Below are 6,425 nucleotides of genomic sequence, written 5' to 3'. Positions count from 1 at the left end.
TAGTGGAAGCAGACGGTTACAGCGTCCTGACATTACGTTGTAGCAAATCTGAACAAGTGTTTGTCACTTTGTAAGAGAAGTAAATAGCAGAAGAGGGGAGGGCTGTAGAGTCCCAGACAGGCAGAGCACTATGACAGTGTACCTAGCTGCAGAGGCACCGCCTGTCTGCCCAGGTTCCTGACACCCTCCTCCCTTGTCAGCACTCAGCAGAATGCCGTCCTCTTTCTCTGGGAGGGGCGGGGGAACAGACCCTGTGTGAGGTATAGAGGAAGAGAACACCCTTGAGAGCAGTTCTGATATAAAACACTCGGGCGGAAGTTCTGGTGAAGAGCGAAAGCAAGTCATTGCTGTGGGACTCTGGCCGGCTGGCATAGGACACTCAGCTCCTCTATAGGTGGGTCCTCTATTCCTGCAGCTCCCAGGTGCGGGCACTGGGTACACACCGACCGCGGAAACTTTGCAGAAGTTCTAGCAGTTACTGCAGAAGTGACTCAGAGGAGGGTGGACACGGCTGTGTCCTATGCAATACTCTTCTCAGATACAGAAGAGATAACGCGTGTGAAAGTAATATCTGCTGTTATTTCTGAGCTGTTATGGCTTGAATGGCTCTGTTGCCTGCGGGGTGATACGAAATAGTGGGCATTTAGCTGGAGGCTGATGATTGATCTGCCCTGGAGAATTGTGGGTATAGAGCAGAGGTCTGATTTGAATTGCAGTGAAACTACCCCTCCTCCCATCCTTCTAACTTCTAGCTGTGATTGGAAACCAGTCATTTCACAGAATTAAGACTGCTTTACAATCTGGGCTTCTGACAGAAATATCTAGTATCCAGCAGTGCTCTTTCCTTTCCCATAGAAGATGTTAATCGCTGAGATGAATGCTTCACAAGTTTTTATATTTATCTGCTAAATACTACCATATTTTCACAGGGGTCTGTCACAAATGCAGGAAAATGTAGCAAACTATGATCGACTGGTTAGCAAATGCAGATACTGGATTATTGTGCAGCGAATCCGTAACAAATGTTAGTTTGCCAAAGTTATTTTCAATGAATATGTGGGGACATACAGACATAAGGGCACTGCCACCTGATTTGACTGTAGTGTGGTTGACAACTAATCTGATGCTTCTGCAATATGCAGGGACAAGCCCTGCAATAGGAATTAACAATCTGCTACTCTGGGCAATACTTTGCTATTGCTACTGTGTACGTAGAAATAATAATATGCCCCTGCAGCAGGTGGTCTGCAGCCTGTTTTCCTCTCACTTACTCATAGATGTGAACATACACACTTGGCAAAGCTGAATTATAAGTTTATATGGTGGTGCAGCAGACATCAGATAGTGCTTTGCAGAACTGATCCTAGCTCATGATGTAGTATTAAGTGGCATGGAAATGTGTACGCTCAATATCCGTATTCTGTGGAAACAAGGACTGCTGGAACTAGACATCGTAGTCTTAGCACAGAAGAGGGTGTTCAGTGCTTGGTAGGGGAGGAGACAACACAGTACTGTACTATAGCAAATTGGAGCTGTATGAATTGTAGGCCAGTGCTGAATTAATTACCTGTCCTGATGTGTTTTCAATGTTAACATTTTCTTTTAACAAACTTTAACACCCCTGAATTGGGGAGAAACATACTGAATGTAGCCCATGTTGTGTTTGATTACTTGCTTTCTGCCCTTGGGTTCCCTCCCAATCTCTGAGCCAAGTCCTCTCCAAACAGCATCTGTGAGTTTCGAACTGCACATGCTCAGTGATAGAAAGTGCTCATTGGGCGAGCAACTGTGCATGCACGGTTTGGGACTCTCACCAGCGCAGTCTGAATCACTCTGGGTAACTTCTGGAAAAGTAACAGGGATCTTGTTTAAGATGCAGGGGGCAGGAGGGCCCCAGAAAACAACAAGAAGTATCAGGAGCTTCAGGAGGGTGGCTGGATAGTGTATTGGTTGATGGCAATACCTCTGACACAAGAGACCAGATTCAAGTCTCAGCTCTTCCTGTTCAGCAAACCAGCACTCATTCAGTAATGAGTCCTTGGGCAAGACTCCCTAACACCGCAGGGTGGCCTACTGGCCACGCCTGTTTTAACTGCAGCTCTCTTTGAGTCAAACAGGAGCAAAGTGCCATACTAATGTTAGGATTATTAAAAAAATAAATACAGAGAGGGGCTGCAGCACACAACAAGAAAACAGTGACGGGGCTCTTGGTTACGCTTTAACGCGCTTAAAGGGAACCTAAACTGAGAGGGATATGGATTTTTCCTTTTAAACAATACCAGTTGCCTGGCAGTCCTGCTGATCTCTTTGGCTGCAGTAGTGGCTGAATCACAGAAACAAGCATGCAGCTAATCCAGTCTGACTTCAGTCAGAGCACCTGATCTGCATGCTTGTTCAGGGGCTGTGGCTAAAAGTATTAGAGACACAGGATCAGCAGGCGATTCAGGCAACTGATATTATTTTAAAAGGAAAAATCCATATCCTTCTCAGTTTAGGTTCACTTTAAGCTCACCAACTGCGCCAAAGTGTCCCCAATCTGGTGAGTCCTACTCTACCATGCAAAATGCCAGTTTTTATAAGCAGTCTAGTGGGAACTAAACCAAAAACCCTAAAATGTCAACTAGATGGGAAAAAAAGGAAATTAAAAACACCTCACCCTTCACCTAGCTACCAAACGAACTCTCTGAACATGTGCAATGCACTTATTTATATACTTAACTGTGCTACTGGCATTTTGCATGGTAGAGTAGGACTCACCAGATTGGGGGCCTGTAGGGTCCATTCACAATGGTGGTCTGCATTCTTGCTGGTCGCTAAACACCATACAACTTCCAGTATCTAGAAAAATCACCAAACCAAATTTTGGCTAGCGACATGGCATGGCACAGTTTCAAAACTGCTGCATGTAGGCTGTGCTTAGGCAGTAGATGCAGCAGTGTGCAGTGTAGAAGCCCCTTATGGAACACCATGCTTTGTGCATCTATTTCATTTCTTTGCTCAGCCTGCTGCCGCTGGAATCCCCGGCTGCGTTAAATACTATTCCTCCTCTGAGCCGTGTGGATTGCGCTTATAAATAATCTCTCAATTTATAGTTTTTCAAATGCCTCAAAACCTCCCACAGCATTTGTGTGTGGTGGTGTTTTTAAGGTAGCGAAACCAGGTGCTCAGCCACTGAAATACTCAATAGATATGCAGAACAAACCTCGCAAAGTCCTGGTGACCATGTGGCCAAGAAGAGTTAAAGCTGTAATGTCAGGATGTTTCTATGTGGCACTTTCAGCTTATGCTGGCACTGCTGTCCCTTTTTGCTGCACAAGACATGGAAAAATATAGCCAAAATTGTATGAGAACAGCTCATACCTGACTCCACTATTTTCTTTAAAGTTGGTTAAAGCCCTAGGGTACCATTTTCTTAGATTTTTGTAGGCAGTCATCTGCAGAGCTGGCTTCTGTTCCTGAGCTCCTTGATCATCTTTCGTTAAAAAAAAAAAAAAAAAAAAAAAAAATTACTTACAAAAAATAAATTAAAATAGTCAGGAGCCCAAACTTGTTTCCTAGTCAGGGTGGTCGCGGCTGACTGCGCAGACGCTGCCTGGTGGCATGTGTCCTGTGATCCAACAGCCAGGAGCACTCTACGCATGTGCACTATGCTTTCCATGCATGAGCGCTTCCCTCTAATGGGCATGCATGGACAATCTGCATTCATGCCCAGTGCGAATGCTTTAAAGTAAATCTGGAAGAAGTTAAAGTTAAAGGTGTAGGTACTTACCTCCATCCCTCTCTGTCCCTTCGCTCTAGCACTGGGATCCCTGAAGTTCCCTGGACGGAGCTTGCCCACACTGTGCCTGCAGAGTAGAACAAAGCCACTGCTAGGGATCAGCATAAAAATCCGATTCTGTTCAGCTCCTTGATAATCTGTAGGCGCAAACTGCCTTTGCAGTGGTGGATAGTCATCAAGAGTCTTGTTATCGGACTTGAAGGGGTCTCAGCACTGAAATGGCGAGGAGGAGGGCGATCAGGAAAGCCTCTGGAGGATCCAGAAGTTTCGTTCTCCCAAGGTAAGTACACAAATTGGAACAGCCGTATTATCCCAGGAAAGCAAACACATATATAAGATAGATAAATACTTGTTCTACTTATATAACCTATGCATTGTACTGTCCACATTTTTATTTTATACTAAAAGACCCAAGCCCGTTTAAAAACAGGCTCTAGGTCTTTTTCCGGCCGCCAGTGCGCATGCGCGCACCCGCTTCGCACGCAACCACCGAGAGCTCACCCGCCTCGCTCCCTGGTCCCAGCTGTCCGTTACTGCACACATGCGCAGTAACAAAAAACCTGGGACACAGGGACAGCTGCTGGACGCAGAGACAGTTAGGGTTTATTATATAGGACTAGTAGACCCAGCCCGTTTAAAAACGGGCTCTAGGTCTACGGCCGCCGCCAGTGCGCATGCGCACGCAACAGCGCACCCCCGACGCAGGCGCGCACCCACCCACCTCGCTCGCCCGTCCAGCTCCCTGGTCCCAGCTGTCCATTACTGCGCACATGCGCAGTAACAAAAATCCTGGGACACAGGGACTAAAGTTAGCTTTTATTAGGTAGGATAGTAAATAAAGAGAAAACTTTTCCAGGCATTTATCTTTACTGCCTCTAACTGAAGCCAATTCTGATGTAATTTCTTTCTTTACTTTTTTTTTTTTCTTCTCCTACCTAAATTGGTGTATGTATTGCCAGACCTCCTCCCTACTGAGCTCTGTACTAAAAGCTGCACTGTTTAGCTTGCTTTGTGAACCCATGTGAGCTCAGCATAGATTGTATTTCAGCAGCTTCTGCTGAGGTGTGAAGTGCATTTCCTTTTTCAGCCTTGTGTCACGCTGAACTGCCCTCAGCCAATCAGTGAGGGGAGTGTGGGAGGGGAGATAAAAAGCTTCCCTCCTCCTTGGCAATGTACCAGAATAGAGCCAGGCTACTGCATGTAGACTACAGTGGGTAAATGGAATTTGATTTTATGGCTGACAATCCTGCTTTAACTGCCTCACTGTGTCTTTTGCTGTTCACTGCGCCATGTATGCAGCAAGCAGAATTGTCTTGACAAGTCTTTAACCACGGCGCCCTGAAAACCACTCTTGTGTATTTTGCCATACATTGTGATTTTTTTTTTTTTCAGTTGAGGGTGAAGGATGCAGCCTTTTAGCGCCACGAAATCATCAGCAAAGCATAAATCAAGGCCCTATGGACAAGTCTGCATGCAAAATATATACTATATATACTGACTACTGTGAAATCATGAAATGCTGAAAATTTATTTAAGAAAGCATCTTTAAATAAAATGAATTAGTGTGGTTTTGAAGATTTGGACATGCCTTGCTGCGGCTGTGACCAGATCCTAGCACACTGGCTTGCTAGGCTCATTCCGGCTCTGACACACAGTCCGTTTTTATTCAATGACTTCCTGTCAGTCTGGCAGCATGATTTTGTTTTAATTGTGCTTGTGGTGCTGAGCTGGAACTTTGGCTTCAGAAAGGAAGTTGCACACAGTATGTTAGAGGCGGCTCTACGATATCTGGCGAAAGGGAAATGAGCCTGCTTTTTAATTGGCAGCAGAATCAGCCGGTGACTGAAAGGAGTCAAAAGGGCACCATATACGCCATTGATTAATTTTTTTTCTTCCTTTTTTGCTTCTGAAATGTAGCACTGGAATGCAGCAGGCCACAATTTTCATAACAGGTGTGCAGTCTATGCTTCTTAACAGAAAATGTATATTATTAAGTAACCTCTATTTTTTTTTTTTTCCCAGTGCTTTCTATTTTGCACTGAACCTTTAGAAAATCCAAAATATACTTTAGGAGATTATGAAGCAAGTAATGGGAAGGCCAGGGAGACAGAGTTTTATTGCTAAAATGTCATAAAAAGCTTCTACGTATCTGTAGCTTTGAAAAAGTTTTTATGCATCCCACATTCTTTCTTGCCAGCACTTTCTCTTGTTTATAACTTAGCAGCACCAGATAATGTGTGCTGAACTCAGGCAGAGCAGTGAAGGGCCACTAGTGGGTGTGTTTTGCTTTTATAACCCTTCAGGCTTAAAATGGCTGCAAATGAATTATGTCAAAACATGATTAACTCTTCACTCACTAAGATAGGGGATAGCGATACTGTATTTGCTTAGATTAGTAAACACAGTAGCTGGCTGTTTACAGAGCATGGTGATGTGTGTTTGTTCCCCACACTGTGTGTAGAGGTGCTGTCACAAAATATTTTGTGAGGTGATAGTCGCAGACTGTATATTATAATCTGAATGCTTGTGAAGTCAGGTTACCTGTGTATACTGGATGGCCTTGGATATTAGTGCTTGTTTCTATAAATCTGTGAGAGAAAAAAAAAACACATGGACTTGTAACTACAAGCACTGTACAAACACTTAA

At 44.4% G+C, this 6,425-nt stretch overlaps 1 protein-coding gene across 3 annotated transcripts in view; it reads left to right on the top strand.

Annotated features, from left to right (window-relative positions):
* The first annotated feature begins 203 nt into the window (after positions 1–203).
* Positions 204–6,425, top strand: part of PDLIM5 (PDZ and LIM domain 5) — a 249,532-nt gene continuing 243,310 nt past the window's right edge. The window contains exon 1 of one of the 3 annotated variants that reach the window (XM_068232416.1): positions 204–394. The gene's annotated coding sequence lies outside the window, so the exon portion shown is untranslated. The remainder of the gene's footprint in view (positions 395–6,425) is intronic. The other 2 variants (XM_068232449.1, XM_068232458.1) reach the window with 2 other exon arrangements.

The sequence above is a fragment of the Hyperolius riggenbachi genome, chromosome 1 (assembly GCF_040937935.1).
Source record: "Hyperolius riggenbachi isolate aHypRig1 chromosome 1, aHypRig1.pri, whole genome shotgun sequence".
NCBI classification, from domain to species: domain Eukaryota; kingdom Metazoa; phylum Chordata; class Amphibia; order Anura; family Hyperoliidae; genus Hyperolius; species Hyperolius riggenbachi.
The sequence above is the reverse complement of the archived record's forward strand: the minus strand, read 5'-3'. Positions and strand labels throughout refer to the sequence as shown.